At 32.3% G+C, this 18,876-nt stretch overlaps 1 non-coding gene across 1 annotated transcript; it reads right to left on the bottom strand.

Moving 5' to 3' along the window:
- Nucleotides 1-14,175: 14,175 nt before the first annotated feature.
- Nucleotides 14,176-14,257, bottom strand: TRNAS-UGA (transfer RNA serine (anticodon UGA)). Its single transcript has one exon. It is a non-coding gene; the product is annotated as a tRNA-Ser (tRNA).
- Nucleotides 14,258-18,876: the final 4,619 nt, after the last annotated feature.

Genomic DNA, 18,876 nt, shown 5'->3' with positions numbered 1-18,876 from the left:
TATGAATGTTTCAAGTACTTTACTTAAATAACTAAAACGGAAGGAAAAAAAAATTTAAAAAATGAGCAGCTTGCTCTAAACTGTGCTTGTTTCTTGAGTTGCTCAGAATTGTATCAGCATAATGAACCGTTATTTTCAGAAAGGTTGATGAAATTATTTATACCGATAGTTTTGGTATGAGACGTCGTAGATGAAACGTGCAGCTATTGGTCTGTATAAGACTTAGCTGAAACAAAGTGGCGAATCTTATAAGCATTCAAGTTATTTAAAAATAGTGGCGGATTAAAACCTAATTAAATTGAATTTATTAAACCAAAAATCACACATTAATAAACTACCACTCGAAAATATTTATTTGCTGTCCGGTGCAAGTTGGCATCGCTGTAGTCCTTCCTCTAACTGGGTTAAAGTTAAGTATAAGTAAAAGGGGTGGAATACTCCCGAGTCAGGGATCACAAAATAGTCTTTTCCCCACTCTGGGAGCATCCAGAGATGCCAACTTGCTCCGGACAGAGAATAAATATTTTCGAGTGGTAGTTCATTAATTGCGATTCTTGGTTTAATAAATTCAATTTATTAGGTTTTTGTCCACCACTATTTCTAAAGAATTCGAAGGCTTATATAATTCACCACTTTGTTATAGTCAAGTTATACTAAACCTTTTAAAAAGCAAGCAAAATTAGTCAAGTATTTGCAAATTTTAGTTGTAGTTATTTACCGTTTGTTAAACAATTTTGACGTGTCCGGAGCAGTTGGCATCTCTGAGCATCCATATTTCGATTGGGAGAGGACTGTTTATAATAATTGGAGAGAATACCACATGAGAGGAGGAAGGATGTGATAGGATTATAGAATTTCATGTCTATAATTAACTCCCTATATTGGATGTTATTAAAACCAACGGGTTCTTTAGAGGTACTATAAAAGTTTATGTATGAAGTCGCTAATAGTATCTTTTTTTTTAAGGTCATTTCTTATGGCTCTGTTTGGGAGGAATTATGATTCATCTGAGTAATTTATTTTGTACTGTTTCTACAGGGTTCCCGCGGTCCTTGAAAAATTTAAACAGTGGTAGTAAATTTAGGGTGGAGCTACAATATATTTCTTTTGTTTTAATATGCTTTTTCATCGTAAGGTGCTGAAATTTTCGTGAATATATATATTTTTTAGAAAACATCTTTTAGTGGTGGCTATTCAGAAATAAAAATGTCAAAATTTATTTTATTTTTATTACCACTTTTTAAAATTCTCAAGGACCGTGGGAACCCTGTTAATAGTTGGCAGGTATGTGACAGTGATGCCAACTGCTCCGCTTTGTGGAATAGTTTTAATAAAGTAAAGCGGTAGCAAATTAGTTATATAGTAAAATTCGCTAATTAAAGATAGTTACGCCTTCTTTTTAATACAGTAACAAGCAGATAGATGTTTTAACGTTGCATTTTATATGGTACTTATAATTTTTGATATTTAATGGTGAAAAAATTACTTAAATTGAAAAATACTGAACTAAAAGTAACTTAAATTTCACTACCATTAGAAAATACTATTTTACAAAGCGGAGCAAGTTGGCATCTCTGGTGATGCATGAAAAGTACTCTTGGGGTTAATATATTTTAAGTACCATAGATCTAGCGATAACTTAAAATCTTTAACAATTCGTTAATCATTCTATTAAAAAAATAATTAAGAATTCATTTTATTGATATGACATATTCGTATTTTATTGATATCCGTCTGTTTTGTTGCATTGATTCAAGTACTTCATCTAATCTGATTCGGGTGTGGGGAATTAGAATTAATTTTATTCGAAAAGCTAAAAAAAAAAAATTTCCAAAATTATATTTTCAGTTTAGTTTATTTTTTGTCTGAATTCAGTTTCGTTTATTTTTCGTCTTTATATACATATGTAAGCATATTTTTCTGCTTCTTTGACAAAAGAAACATATGACTTTAACGTATCGCATCATAAACTGAAATTTTATCTTCGCTTTCTACTTACCACTGCCTACAAAGCAGAGTCGGCGGGGAGGGAGGGGGACTTTAATTTTCATTGTAATAATTTTTAAAATATCCTAGTTTTTAATGTATCATTAAAATGAATTAAAACTGTAATCTGCAACTTGAATTAAATTTAGAATCAGTGTCTCAAAAATATCAAAGATCCGTTCAAAAATCTTATGCAACAGAAAACAAAGAAGAAATGTGGAGTTGGTAGCTGAAAATTATTGCAAAGGTTTTACGAATCACTATAGTCGCTACCGCTGCTTCAGGTATTCAACATAGCATAACATTTTGTTCTACTACTCACAAACTATGAGACGAGGAATTATAAAGGTGTATAGAGAAACGTACTGGAAGTTTGAGTGATTTTGCGGAGGTTTATGGGCGTTTTTTATATACAAATCTCTACGAACACGCGCCAATTTGACGCATAAACGAATACATGCAACAGCACTTACAGGTATGCCAACGTGCTCCTGACAGCAAATATATATTTTAAAGTGGTAGTTTATCAACTGTGATTCTTTATTTAATAAATTCAATTTAGTAGATTTTTATCCACCACAATTTNGGTGGGTTTTTCAGGAGCGTAGACTGTGAGTCCGAATTCTTTAATGAGCTGGTGCAGTTGTCTTCCAAGTTTGTTAACTTTTCTACAGCCCCATATGTCGTTTTTAGCATTAAAATCACCAAGAGCGATCGTTGGAAGATTGGGAGGGAATAGTTTTTTCATAAAATCTGTTGGGAATTCATTACACGGTGGGTTGTAGATGCAAGAAATTTAAAAAAAATGCAACAAATTGAAATAGAAACTTTATCTTGGAAAAAAAGCAGTTTTATATATATGCCAGAATTATAAAAGAAATCTTGATAGTTACAGATATTTCATTTTTTTCGAAAAAAATGCTGGAATGAAATGTTTTACTTGCCAGGTTTTTCTCTTTTCCGTCTTGCTATATAAGGGCCCATGGGGCCTCATGCATTGTAGGTATACATACCTGCCAACTTTTAATCCTTTCCATTATAATTTTTCCTAGTGGTATTAATGGAATTAAAACTTCAATTTTAAGCAAACAAATACGTTGTATTTGCGAAAACTTAAGTTGACAATCATGATAGTAACGCATACTGATATATGTGCTTAATTTTTGTAAGAATAGTGGTGATCAAAATCATTTAAAATTAAATTTATAAAAGAANGCATACTTTGCTACCACTTTAAATATGAAAATAAAATCTTCCGGAAAATCCGGAAGAGTTGGCAGGTATGGGTATAAAGTTCTCTAGAGGTATAATGCTAAGGATGAATTTGAGTTTAAAAGTGGTCTTAAGTAACTGTTGACAACATAAGTTTCATCGGGGACTTTTTTAACAAGGAAGTCGCAGTTTAACTTGTTGTTGATACTGAGACCTATGTAGTCGGCATTATTAATGACAAGTGTGATTTAGTTAAAGAGTATAACGTTATCTCTCATTATCGTTTCTCTTTTTTCTTATTATTATCATTAGCTTCGATTTTTCGGTATTAGCCCGTGGCATTCCTTTATTATTGCTTAAAGGAATTTACAATTTTAAGGCTTGTGTTCTTAATTTAGACTTATAAGCCTTTGTCAAGTAGAAAAGGATAATTCAGAGAAGGACATCACGCAGATCTAGGGTTACGGCGATATTCAAACTCGCCACCTCCGCACTTTGCACAGCGTTTGGTGGGTGTTACCGCTTGGTCAGGGAGGACCCCCTCACCTAGAATCCCTGAAGTTGAGAATGTTTAGAGGAAAACAACTTTAATTTTCGTACGGTTTGTAATATTTTTGGAATAAATGTTGCCAAACTGCCCCAGAAAGGGTTTATGTCTCGGGATCGAGTCCTGGTTGCAACTGATTGATTCTTTTGCACTACTTTTCTGCACGTGACCGCAATGCTGCTGCAAGATGTCCGTCGGACTAACTGTGGGAAGTTTTCGTGTCTTGCAAGTTTGCCATCAGTTTATCAAGGAAGTTAGTTTTTATTCAAGAAGATTAAATTATTCATTAAGGACGACAAAATAAAATTTAAAAAAAAAAAAATCTCGAAAATGATTTTAAAATGAGTGCTTGCAAGACCCATATTAAAACATTTAATATATATTTTTCATTTGACTAATTCGAAATGTTCTATTTAACCATACGATCAGTGAAAATGTTTTATTTTGATTAAAAAAAGCTATCAGCTATAAGTGAATAACTTTTCTGGCAACCGAAAGTTTTCATAATAAATAAATGGCGAAATGTTTTGACCGTGAATCTTTAGAATAAAGATTAACTGAAAGTCGACAAAGCCCTAGACCTAATCTTGCGAATGAGCCAATAAGGACAGTCTCTGACGTCACGCGATGACGTCAGTACGAACACTGTTTTCAAACGATCGACGTAGAAAGGATTTTGAACAGATTTCAAAGAGTAATTCCAAACAGAACAGCTTTTCTCTGCCCCTCTTCAACCATTAACTTCTCAATCTCTTTTAAGAATAACAACGTAGTAAGATAAATCAAAGAATTCGCTGTTTAGTAAACAAATTAAACTTTCCAAATTATGATTTTTTTCTTTAAATTTATATTGGAAATTTAGATTTAGAGCAATGCTGTAAAGATAACATTGTTGTAATTTTTAATAGAGATTTTGCTGATTAGTAAAAAAAATAAACGAGTTAGCTTTCTTTCTAATTTGAAATTTTAGACGTGGAGTAATGTTGTAATGATAAGGTTTCAATTTATATGAGAGAATTCGATAATTAAAAATAAATTAAGCTTTTTAATTGACGATTTTATGTAAAATTTTAATTTGATGATTTAGACTTCGAGCAATGCTATAATGTTGTGATTCACAATAAAGATTTTGTTGCTTAATAAATCGAATTAAACTTTTTAATTTGAAAATTTAGATTTGGTGCAATGTTGTAATGATAACCTGGTTGCCCGATAATTAGGAAACAATGCTATTTAATTAAAGAAATTTCTTCAATTTTCACTTAATTATTTAGATTTGGAGCAATGCTGCTATGATAACAATGTTGTGATTCCTAATAGAGGTTTTGCTGTTAAGAAAACAAATTAAACTTTTTGATAAATGATTCTTTTTAATTTCATTCTGATTATTTATTTTTTGAACTATGTTGTATTGATAACATTGTTGTAATTCACATTAAGGACTCTGCTGCCTAGTAAACAAAATAAACTTTTCAATTATTGATTTTAAAAAAAAAATATTTCAGAAATTTAATTTTAGAACAATGCTGTAATGAAAACATTGTTGTAGGAAATTTAGTTTCAGAGCAACGCTGTAATGAAAACATTGTTTGTTGTTCCTTCACATAAAAGGCTTAGTTGCTTATTAAACAAATTAAACTTTTCAATAATTGATATTTTTTAATACTTTTGTTTTGAAAATTTATATGGGGAGCAATGTTGTAAAGATGACCATGTTCTAGAAAATATTTGCTGTTTAGTAAAAAAAAAACTTATTAATTTAAGATTTTTTTAAAAATTTTAATTTGTAAATTTAGTCTGAAGGAAAAGTGTAATGATAACAAGGTTGATGATATATGAAAGAATTCGAAGTTTAGTAAACAAGTTAAACTTTTCAATTACTGATTCTTCTTTAATTCGAAAATTTAGATTTAGAACAATGCTGTTAGCATAACTACATCGTAATTCATCATATAAAGTTTATTACTTTTTAATTAATATATTTTTTTCATTTTTAATTAAAATTTTTTTAACATTATTTAGAAAATTTAGACAAGAAGCAATGTGTAATTATAACAAGGTTAAAATTTATGTGAGAGGGTTCAATGCTTAGTAACAAAATGATATCTTTGGTATAAAGATATTTCGTTAATTTTGGATTTTTAATTAATTTTGATCTACGTTATTTGATTAAAATTCTTTGTGATTCATTGGTTTACTTTTGATTAAAAAAAAAAAAAACCTCAATGACCACCTGGTTGACAAATTAGCCGTTGAGGAAGGACATATTTTATAATAGACCAATAGACAAAATTTTATAATGAATTATAATTTTAAAATGTTTTATTCTATAATGCAGTGATTCTCAACCACTGTACCGTGGCACTTTTGGGTGCCGCCAAATTCTTAAAATGTGCCACCAAATATTAGAAATGATACAATAAAAATTATAATGCTTTTTTTTATTAGGAGTAAAGTTTATAGAAAAATTATAAAAAGTATATATATATACTTCTTATAATTTTTCCAGGTTTTAACCGAGTGAACATCTTTGTCGGCGATTGTCTTGTCTCTGGCAATCTTAAAATAAGAAGGAAGCGCTTAAATTGTCTTTGGCACTTTTAAGAAATGTTNTAAATATATATATATATACTTTTTATAATTTTTCCAGGCTTTAACCGTTTAACCGCGTGAACATCTTTGTCGGCGATTATCTTGTCTCTAACAATCTTAAAATAAGAAGGAAGCGTTTAAATTGTCTTCGGCAATTTTAAAAAATGTTGAAATAAGTGGAAAATTTAATGACTGTTAAAATTATTAATTATAAAAAGAAAAAAGCTCTTTCAAACGGAAATAAAAGCTAATCATTAAAGTAAGCTATGCAATTAATAGTTATAAAAGCAAGTTAATAAATGATAACTTTAAAAAAATAAGCCGACTATTAATAAATAGCAAAAAACTAGTTAACAAGAAATCACAAAAAAATAACAATGTAAAAAAAAATTAACAGTTAATAACTATAGAAAACAAGCTAACAATTAATAACTCGGAAAAAAATAACTGTTACTAACTAATAAAAAATTAGTCGACAGAAATAATCTCTTAATAAACGTGCTTTTGTAGTACATATTATTTTATTTCATATTCAAAATTATTATCACAAACTGTTTAACACAGTATTATAGGGAAGTAAACAACTTTTAAACTAATTTTTTTCATTGTGTGCCGTTAAATTTTGAAATCGTTAAAAGTGTACCGCCACAAAAAAAAGGTTGAGAATCACTGCTATAATGCATAGAATAACTCTTTCCCAACTTAGTTTTTACACCTTAAACTATATTAAATTCTTAAGAAAACATTAATTTTACAGAAAAAAATAATAATATTAGATATAATAATATTAAAGAATGATAATAATATTGGCATAATATTGTATATAAATAAATTAATACATAATAATCATAATAATATTGGATATAATCCATTAAAGTGCCAAGGGGAATTCACAGTTACCAAGTAGGGATGCTAGCAGCTAGAGCAATATTAAAATTACTGTGACATAATTGATCTGAGACATGCAAATAATTTCGGAAACTATGACAAATAAAATGACGATAAAAGCAAATTGTATCTGTGCTTTCATTTATTTTAAACCTGTTCCTAAAAATAGGGCACCTGAGGCACTATTTTTATTCGAAACTGAATGAGAACATTTGGGTGCCCGAGGCCCTTTGCCTCCATTCATCCTGATATTGATCATTTTGGTGACTAGATGACAAGAAGGGAATGCAAATGAAGTAAAAGTATTATTGATGACAGATGAGCTCTAAATTATGACTATGTATAGTAATATACAATGTAGTAACAACTTTAATTTTTCATCTTGTAATTAAAGCATTATAAGAGAAAACCATTATGATAAATGGATCGAAAATGGGGTAAAAAAAAAGATTCGTGCTTATAATAGACGGAATTATTGTTGCTAAGATGCCAACTTGCTTCGCTTTGGGGGTAAATTTTTCCATATATTCTTGATGCGCAATTTTTGGTTTTGAAAGTTAGATTTGAATTAATTTTGCCAGCCATTACTTTTAAAATATTTAGAGGTATATGTATGAAATGCACTTAGTTTTAGTCATCTCATGTTAAGGGTTTTAAAGTGATGACACATATAAATTAAATTCTGAAAGCTTTGGTTATTAATACTGAACTACTTAATAAAATGTTTTGAACAGAGCGAAGTAGTTGGCATCTTTGGAGTTAGTGTAAAATTGAATGAGTCAACTTGAATTAATCATTACAAAATATATTTTGATATCTATAAATATATTAATATTTACGAAACATGTAGTCAAAACTTTCCTTTCAACATCAAGCGATTCATATAGTGAGTTATATTTAATTCAAGATTATCATCTCCGTATTTGAAATTTAGTGAATACCTTTGCTGCCAACTTGTACAATCGTTAGAAAAGATTTTACAAACTGGTAGTAAGTTAATAGAGTAGTAGGAATTTTCCAAAATGAAATGTCTCATACTTAACTCATTCGTTGCCTATGGCAAAAAACTTAGTTGAACAGGCAGGAGCAGTAAGGCTGACACCCCAAAATTTTTCTTGACATTATAGCATTAACTTCATTTAAGTCTTTTAATAGAATTATTCAAAAAGCTCGTGGCAATTTACAATAGGTGAAACTCCCAAAAAAAACAAACAAAGTATTTGTGACGTAACACCACTACGATTATTAAACATCAATTCACTAATATATAGTAGCGTAGAAGTGATTCATGTCAATTAAGATTAGCAATAACCAATGGTTAATCACCTCATGATTAACCCCGTTGCACCGGACGGGAATCTGCCGTCCCTCTTTGGTAATTTTTTGATATCTAGGACAGAAAATAACGCCCTCTTTGCAGGGGTGAGGAATGGCTGGTAGTAAAACCATTTCGGTTATAACTAGCTTCCGGGAGGAGTTAACTAATTCTTTTTAAAATTATTCAACAATGTCTCCATTATCATTGGAAAATAAGCAGTTTCATATATAGACTAAAATTATAAAAGAAATCTTGATAGTTACAGATATTTTATTTTTCGCGAAAAAAATGCTAAAAGGAAATGTCTTTCGTACCAGTTTTTGCATTTTTCCGTCTTGCTATATAAGGGCTTTCAGCCATGGCATGTATTTTAAGACGGAAAAGAGTAAAAACTGGTAACAAATAAATTTCATTTTTTAATTTTTTTTCGGGAATGATGAAAATCCATAACTACCAATTGTTTTTAACGGACGAGAAAAAATTTTACTACAGTGAATTGTTTATTGTTCCGAATAGATTAACTCCTCCCGAATATTATGTAATATTCAAATAGTTCTCCTACCAGTATTTGCTATTTTCCGTCTCGCTTTCAGGCCTGCCACTTTGGTATCCAAACCGATTTTTAGGCCGTCTCATCTTTCTGGGGCCATAAATTTCTCATGTACGTTCCCGATCTAAGCAAGCACGCGACAACTCGCGCAGGACAGCGGATAAATATTTTCGAGTGGTAGTTAATTAATTGTGATTTTTGTTTTAATAAATTCAATTTATTAGGTTTTTAGTCACCACTAATCCTAAATAATTCGAAGGCTCCTTCTTCTGATGAAGGGTTGAAATGAGTCGAATGAGAATTTACCCTGATAACAAGTTGAGACAGCTCTCTCATACTAGTGAGTCTTCTGAAACTGAAAACACTGAGTCCACATTCGAGGAAAGCACCGAAGAGGAGACCGACAGTTAAATCGTTGCACCCAATCTCAATGATTTGTTTGATGATGATGCTCCAGAACCAGAATCCATCATCATTTTCATGGTCCCATCCAACTAACTTTGCACAGCGAATGCCACTAGTTAATTGCATCAAGGGTCAAACAAATCTCTCTATTGGCGACGAAGCCACCGAAGTGGATTTTTTCTTCAAGATCTTTCCTAAAAGCTTATTCATTTACATTCCCCAATGTACGAACGAAAGAATAGAAATGGAAAGAAAGAACATTTAAAATGCGAGCAAAGAAGTCAATACGGAAAGGCCCTCTTCCTCCAAAACTATATCATCATCAACAGCGAGACTTTTCAATGTTGGAAACCATTTCCCAACTGAGGGAATAAACGCGCACATGTGCATGGTGAGAAAAATGAATAAAGAGTGTGCACCTCTTACAACGTAGCACAGTGCAAGAACTGTTTCCAGCCCTACCACACCCTCACGAAACCCACACTTTAGATACTGTTGTTCCTCCACTACTTTCAATTTTTTACCGTTCCTTTTTATAACTGTTAATTTCGAAAAGTGCTTATAAATAAAAATGTTGACGTGAATGTACATGAAAATGTTAATAAAAAAAAAACGTTGCCTGAAATAATCATCAAAATTTTAAGTAAAATGCCAATAAAAATGAGTTATTGACTCTAGAATTCCGGTCGGGACACACCATGTCCCGGGGTTTAGATGCTTTGGGCTTATGGCGGGACATATGCTGCCCCATCAATGAAGCTTGTGAAATCATTGTTATTGATGGTGCACTCTTATGGGAACGTTTATGCGTCTCCAAGACCTTCAACCTTTTAGACATAAAAGTTCTTTTTATCTAATAATCGCTTGGAGGAGAAATAACTGCACTCGGACTGATTTTTCGCCGTATTGAAAGGGTTAAGTGACTGCAAACTACTCTTCGATGCTATTTGAAGCATTCCGAATTTCGTAACAATTTCAATTAAAATATTATTCATCTAACGTGTAGCAGACTTCTTTATACGCAATATGTCACCTCTACCTGGTTCACAGTTCCACCACATCTCATGAAAATCTTAAATGCCTTTAAAACAAAACATTGAGAAAAATCACCTGTGCCACATCTTTCATCCAGTATACTAATATTTATAAATACCTAGAAATCCCGGATTCTTATCACTCACTACACATATACAAACTAAATGCAGTTTTTTTCGACAATTGACATAAATTGCAGTGCAGCTAACTTCAATCAAATATTCAGCAATGAAAACTTCAGCTAAGATCAAAACCATCGACCCATAGCAGCACACTTCACATACGATGCCTCGTATCATAATTATCAAAATAAATAATAACTTCGCCAATCTTATCAACCCTCAATTCACAACCTCAATCAACTCTCCATTTCAACCTCAAATCTCAACTCTTAATTTCAACCTCAAATCTCAACTTCAAATTTCAACTCCTGCATCAACTTCAGTACAGAAAACAACATAATTTAATCAACTGTAACAGCTCAACTTCTTGGCGGAGCACCGGTGTAAAAACTGGTAACAAATAAATTTCATTTTTTAGTTTTTTTCCGGGAATAATAAAAATCCATAACTAGCAATTGTTTTTAACGGATGCATATACTATATTGAATTGTTATATTGAATTGCTTCTTCGCAGTGATAAATTTCCTTACAGTGAATTGTTATTGTTGAGAATAGATTAACTCCCGAATATTATCTAATATTGAAATAGTTCTTCTACCAGTATTTTCTCTTTTCCGTCCCGCTTTTAGGGTCACCCAGCGTGATCGTGTTAGGTAGTCGTAAACCCAAAATTGGATCAGCTATTCAACGACTGTTATAAAATTATAAAAAATGTAAAAACAGGGTTGACATAGGCACCGAAAGAATTAAAAAGTGGTAGAAACTTACTTTACTTTTTTTTATTATCTCTTTACTAAATTCAATCGTAACTACCACATTATTGATATATAAAAATGAAGCATTCTTTGCAATCTCTCTATAATAACTTAACAAAAATATGGTGTATGAATTTGTTAACTTTAATCTCATTTAATAAAATTTTGTGTTTTATTAGTCACCCGTGGTAGCCCTGAATAAATAAGTGTTAATCTAATAATAACAAAAATATATAATTAGCCTGTAATTGTTATTAGGTTGTCATGTCACTACCACTTCGGAAAATCATCCTCGGTGGGAATACAAGTTGACATAATCAAACTTTTTGAAGAATCACCAAATACATATTTGGCGCTCGCCGACCTGGTGGCCGAGTGGTTAGCGTGCCTGACTACGGAGCCGCTCGTCACGGGTTCGAATCCTGCCCAGGGCTGCTTTGTGTGTGATAGTGTGAATGTGAACCGCCCTATAAACGGGTTTGTGGTTGTGTGACGTGGACGACTCTGCTCCACCGCCGTGGCTTCGCCACAGGTGCCCACTGGGTAACGAGAAGAGAGTAGCAGTTCTGACATTTCTGTGGCCAATGGGACAACCCCCAAGTGCCCGCCATTTAAAAAAATATTTGACGCTCTCTAGCCCGTGGAAAAGTGTTAGTGGTGGATTATGAATACTAAATGCCTTATGGCTCAGTTATGGCATACTTTTTAAAAAAAAACGAATTTCTGCTGTAAGTGATTTCGCGTGTTAATGTAACGTGGGGAAATGAAATATGTCTTAGATTCATAAATAGGTAAAAATCAGTTATAACGACAATTGACTTCAGCTAAGGCCGTGATAGCCTGATTGGTAGGGCACTGTGTCCATGTCTAAGAGTTCGAGGGTTCGGTCCCCACAGGCCGAAGACTCCCCGTGTAGTAAATGGTGACTGATGCACGGTAAATCTGTCGAGTCGCAAAGTCTTCCACATTCCAATAACAAATCAATACCTCTGGGGATACTGATCCAAGAGTTTCCTTGTCTTCTGGATTAGTTCAAAATTACAAGGCTACGGAGTTGAACATTAGTAGTCGAAAACCCAAAATTGGGTCGGCTGTTCAACGACGGATATAAAATAAAATTGACTACAGCTGAGGAAATTGTCATTATCACGAGCTTGTCGTCATCAGCAGCTACTTGTATTTAATGTTAAAATAGTAATAAAAAGGTTGAAATGCTATAGCGTGCTATAATTTTAACGATAGCGATAACACAAAATGTAAATTTTAGCATTTAAATGTCAAGATGGATAGTGAGGGACCCTAGGGGATAAATGGTCAACAAAAGACATCCATTTGAAGCGTGGGCTAGAATTTTTGAAAATAATATTTTTTCTTTCGCAAAGAGGAAATTAACTTTGCTGGTGGTTGTCCACGGAAGTTTGCTGTTTTCACATACGGGTTTTTTGGGGGAAGGGGGTCATAAACATCGTTGAACAGCCGACCTAATTTTTTGGGGTTTACAACTACTAATGTTAAACTCCGAAGCCTTGCAATTTTGTACCCAATCCAGAAGACAAAGGAACTCCTGGATCTAGTATTGTAGTAGGTAGGTGCTTTATTTATGTCGCACTAGAGCAGCACAATGGGCTATTGGCGACGGTGTGGGAAGCATCCCTGAGGATGATCCGAAGACATGCCATCGCAATTTTGATCCTCTGCGGGGGGATAGCTCTCCTGCTTTGGTAGCCCGACTACCTGCGAGTGAAGTCGAGCACTTTACGGTGGAATAGTTTAACAAGGACCGATACCGCGCTTCCCCGGTCCCCACACAGGTTGATCAAAGAGGTCACCCACCCGCTTTCTCACTCCAGCCAGTGATGCTTGACTTCGGTGTTCTACTGGGAACCGTGTCTTTACGATAAGTCCATTGCTGGACATCAAGTATTGGGAGAAAGTTGCTTCGTGGGGTACTTTTGTGAAGGAACTAGAACTATTTGCGTTACATTCGGTGGAAAACCTCGAAAACCTCCCACGGTTAGCTTGTCGGCAAGGGACTCTAACCCATAATCCGTCAACCACTGAGGATATTTTACGTCAGCACTGTGGTCGGTGCGAGCCGGGTGTGGAATTCGTATCGACCAGTCTTCGCCAGGATTCGAACTCGGTCCACCTCATTGAAAGGCGAATGCTCTATCCGCTCAGTCATCACTGCTCAATATACAGGAATTGGAAGGAAAAAAATAAGTAAACACTTTTACAGAAACTCTATTCAAACAATCTTTTTCTTATCAGCAAATGTTTTGCGAGACTTTACATTGCAAAACTGTTCTAACAACTTGAAAGAAATCTTTTGGGACCGTTTTGGTAATGGCCTCATATTTACCTATGCAAAATTTGTATAAACCAAAATGAGGAGAAAAATGAAAGAGCTTATATACAGTTTTAATACCAATATTTTTGAAATACTTCTTTTGAGATGCATTATTTATATTAGAATGCTTTTTTTAAAAAAATTATACTTTTTTTAAAAAAATTATACTTTATTTATAGTATTGGAAAAAAAAGAAGCTTTTTAACTTTCTACGCTCATTCACCGGTGGATGCAAATTTTGGATGAGCTAAAAGGATCCCCATTTCTAAAAAAAAGTTCAAGCCTGATCTTTTCAAACTGGATCAACAGTTATTCTACAAAAAATCTGCTAAAAACATTTGTTGTTAAAAAAAAGACTGTTTATATGAAATTAGTATATTTTATAACCGTCGTTGAACATTTGACCCAAAATAAACGCAGCCGGCAGGATTCGAACCTGCGCGGGGAAACCCCAATGGATTTCAAGTCCATCGCCTTAACCACTCGGCCACGACTGCTCACGGTTAAATTAGAATAGAAGTGCTTCCATATTTTTGTATATTATATATTTTGTATACATATATTTCACCCAACCTCGATAAATTTTTACGATTAGGATTACACTTGAAACTTTTAGAAGTGGATTAATAACTTCTTTTTAGCTTCAATAAAAGCAATTCTGAAATCGTTCTAAAAGGTTTGGGGCCGCTCAAAAAGTACGTACAGAAAAATGGAGAAATTTTAACCCCCTCCTCCCCTTTCGTACATCACCGTACATAAAGTCATACCCCCCCTCCTTAGAGTACGTACATTTTATTAGTCTACCCCCTTTTTCATAAAAATTAAACTAATTACGTTTTAAATAAAATTAAATATTTATTTCAGGAGTGTGTAAGAGAAAGTCAAATTTAAATTTGGTGTATGCTTATAAAGTACGTATTTTGTATAATACCTCCCCCCCCCTCCCGATCATACAAATAGCAAAATAGCAAATTCCCTCCCCCCCCCCTTCGGGATGTTCGTACTTTTTGAACGGCCCCTTTGCAATATTACATTAGAATGCTTTTTTTTAAAAAAATTATAGTTATATTGAAAAAGGAGAGAAGCTTTTAACATTTTACGCTCATTTTCAGTCGATTTAAATTTTTAATGGGTAAAAAAAGACACCATTTTTAAAATCTTCCAGCATGGTTTTTCAAACTATGCCTACAATTTACGGTTGTAAAATATTCCAAAACATTTCCTGCTAAGCGTAAGATAGTTTTCATAGAGTTAGTGTTTCCATAATTTTGTCCAACCCCTGCAGATTAAATTTAAATAAGGTGAAATAATGTTCGTTTTTACCTTTTCTGATACCAGACATAAATAAAAATGTCTACCGTTTTGCCCTTTTTTTGCATAATTTTTCTAACGCAGAAAAATACTTTTCACTCAAAAAAAGTTTTTTTTCTATCAATAGCGAATGACCAATAAGTTATGTTTAGTTTCAAACATACAATTTTTCTATCTTTTATATTGGCATTTTAACAGTGATTTGGAAACCTGTCAAAATAGCAGACTTTTATTAAATATATAGTACTTGTTACATCGAAATTTTACTGTATCCTACTATTCCAGAAAAAAAAGCTAAATATTGAACTAGCTAGATATTGAACTAGATATATATATGTATGACAAAAACTAAACTTATTTAGCATTTAAAAAACTTATACATATTTTTAAAATTTCCTATTTATTCTTATTTCTTCTTTTAATCATTAATATATCAAAAACAATCAACGGCTGTATTACACTTTTTAATATCTTATAACAAAAAGAATATTAATTATTTCAAAAAAATATTAAGTATATCTCTGAAGTAGATCATTAGAACCTCTTATATCTCTGTTTTTAAATAAATTTAAATGCTGCAATAGTGTGCAAATTTATTTAACCATAAACTGTATACGACAATTAATTTTATAAGCTTTAATAGCTATTTCAAGGACAATCTCAATAAAAAGTCAAGAAGTCGCTGTGGCTCAGGGAATAGAGCACTTGCCTACCAATGAAGTGGCCCGTGATTGAATCCCAGTGATAGTGCGTCGATACGAATATCGTAACTTATTTTATAAGTTCTATATATTTGCAGCTTATGCGCAGTACATAGCACTCACTTTTCTTAATTTTTTTCGATAATCTCTCTTATTTATTCCTTTTGTCTTATATATATATAAAGCCAACACAAAATATGTCAATACAATAGGTCAAAAATCGAAAAAATTTTTTTAAATTTCTAAATATTTTTTAAAAAATATTTTATTTTTAATAAAATGTTACCTCTTGCTTTGAAAATTCTAAAAAGCGGTAACGAAACTAAAGCAAATATCGATAGTTTAATTTCTGTGTAACCACCACTGAAAATTGTTTTTCAGAAAAAATATATATGCATTAAAATTTAGGCTTCTAAACCACTTAACAATAAAGCAGTGAAACAGGAAATATCTTCTAGCTTTAACCTAAATCTACTACTACCGTTACTAAAACTTTTCAAGGACCGCGGAAACCCTGTTATATATTTTTTCTCTTTAAAAGTATTTACATATTTTTTTCCCCATATTTTCTCTATATTTCAAACTTATTTTACGAGTTCTAAGTACTTGCAGTTTGTGTGCAGTNAATAGCAAATTCCCCCCCCCCTTCAGGATGTACGTACTTTTTGAACGTCCCCTTTGCAATATTACATTAGAATGCCTTTTTTTTAAAAAAAAATTATGGTTGTATTGAAAAAGGAGAGAAGCTTTTAACATTTTACGATCATTTCAGTCGATGTAAATTTTTAATGGTTTAAAAAAAAAGACAATTTTTAAAATCTTCCAGGATGGTTTTTCAAACTATGCCTGCAATTTATGCTTGTGAAATCTTCCGAAACATTTGGTGCTAAACGTAAGATAGTTTTCATCGAGTTAGTGTTTCCATAATTTTGTCCAACCCCTGTAGATTAAAAGAAAATAAGGTGAAATAATGTTCATTTTTACTTTTTCTGATACCAGACAATAAATAAAAATGTCTACCGTTTTGCCCCTTTTCAACATAATTTTGCTAACACAGAAAAATGTTTTTCATTCAAAAAAAGTTTTTTTTATCAATTTTTAGCGGAAGACCAATAACTAGCATTTAGTTTCAAACATACAATTTTTCTATCTTTCATATTGGCATTTTAAGGGTGACTTCGAAACCTGCCGAAATAACAGTCTTTTATTAAATATATAGTACTCTTTATATCTAACTTTTACTGTGTGTATCTTACTCCCCAGAAAATGAGCTAAATATCGAAATTTTAACTATGATGTTAAACTTTAACCTAAATATATGTAGGGCAAAAACTCAATGTATTGAGCATTTAAAAAGCTTATACATATTTTTAATATTTCCTATTAATTCTTGTTTCTTCTTTTGACTTTTAATATATCAAACACAATCAACGGTTGTATTACACAATACAACCGTTGCACAACCGTAACCGTTGTCAACGGTTGTATTACCCAATACAATAATATCTTATAACAAAAAGAATATTAATTATTTCAAGAAAATATGAAGTATATCTATAAAGTAGATCATTGGAACCTCTTATATCTTTACTTTTTAACAAATTTAAATGCTGCGATAGAGTGAAAATTTATTTAACCATAAGCTGTATACAATAATTATTTTTATAAGCTTTAATAACTATTTCAATGATAATTTCGCTAAAAAGTCTAGAAGTCACGGTGGCTCAGGGGATAGAGCACTTGTGAAGTGGCCCGTGATTAAATCCCAGTGATGGTGGGTCGATACGAATTCCGTGCCCAGCTTGCGCCGACAGCAGTGCTGACGTAAAATTTTCTCAGTGGTAGATGGATCATGGGTTAGAGTTCCCTTGTCATCAGGCTGATCGTGGGAAGTTTTCGTGGTTTTCATCTGCAAGTAACGCAAATGCGGGTTAGTTCTATCAAAAAGCCCCCCACGAAGATAAGTTTCTCCCAATTCTTTATCCTGGAGTTCCCTTGTCTTCTAGATTGGGTTCAAAATTACAAGACAGCGGAGTTTAACATTGGTGGTCGTAAACTCAAAATTGGATCAGCTGTTCAAAGAGGTTTATAAAATAAAATTAATAAGGCTGAATTTTAATCATGAAAATTTAACTAATAAGGTAAAAATTTAATTATAAAATTTCCTTATTAATTAAATTAATAATAAAATATATAATTAAAATTCAGCCTTATTAGCTATAAATTTTGAATTATCGAGTATAATACTATTACCCTGTGCACCACCTGATTTCGGCCAATACAAGGTAATTAACAAATCAAACGCACTTCAGTAAGAACGTGCCATATGCTGATTTCATCATGCTCCATTTAAGATTCAATTTTCCCATTTTGTAATCTGGCAAACTTAATGCGAAAACAATTAAAAATCATTTGTGAAAAATGCCGGTAAGTGTTATGTACGTTTGAATTCGCTACTCACTTTATAGATTACATTTTATTCTGTATTGTTCAATATTGATTGTTTAATTTTGTATTTTTTGCTTTATTTTTATATTTTTTGCTTAATAAGGTTTTTTGCTTTATTTTTATATTTTTTGCTTAATAAGGTTTTTTCCTTTTTTTTTGTTGTCGTATGCCTGTTTGGCCAGTGAGGGTGCGATTGTTCCTGTTTTTCAGCGGCGCCTTCTATGGCTAGGAATTCGACTTCTGCCACGCCATTCACGCAACCACAACCCGTTTATAGGGCGGGTCTTAATCAAACACAAGGGAGAAAGGACATAGAACACACACAGAGAGAAAGAAACGTCCATGTCTTGCCCGGGATTCGAAGCCAGGACCTTTCTGATGCAAGGACAGTTCCCTGCCCCCTACACAAGCCGGTCGGCTCTTAATAAGTTCCATTTTCATTATAGTTTTCGGTACACCTCACAGTATTGTATTGATGTAATTTGCCTTGACTTTATTAATACAATACTAGAAAGCACTTTTTTTCGGATACCATCGTGTCAACTGATAGCAAGATTCCTTTTTTTTTTAACTTTTGAATTATTTTTAATTCTATCTTCTTTTAGCTTAAAGAAGAAATCTATTTCCATGATTTTTATATTCTTAACTTATTTTAT

The sequence above is a fragment of the Parasteatoda tepidariorum genome, chromosome 9, assembly GCF_043381705.1.
Source record: "Parasteatoda tepidariorum isolate YZ-2023 chromosome 9, CAS_Ptep_4.0, whole genome shotgun sequence".
NCBI classification, from domain to species: domain Eukaryota; kingdom Metazoa; phylum Arthropoda; class Arachnida; order Araneae; family Theridiidae; genus Parasteatoda; species Parasteatoda tepidariorum.
This window is presented reverse-complemented; position numbering and strand designations above follow the sequence as displayed.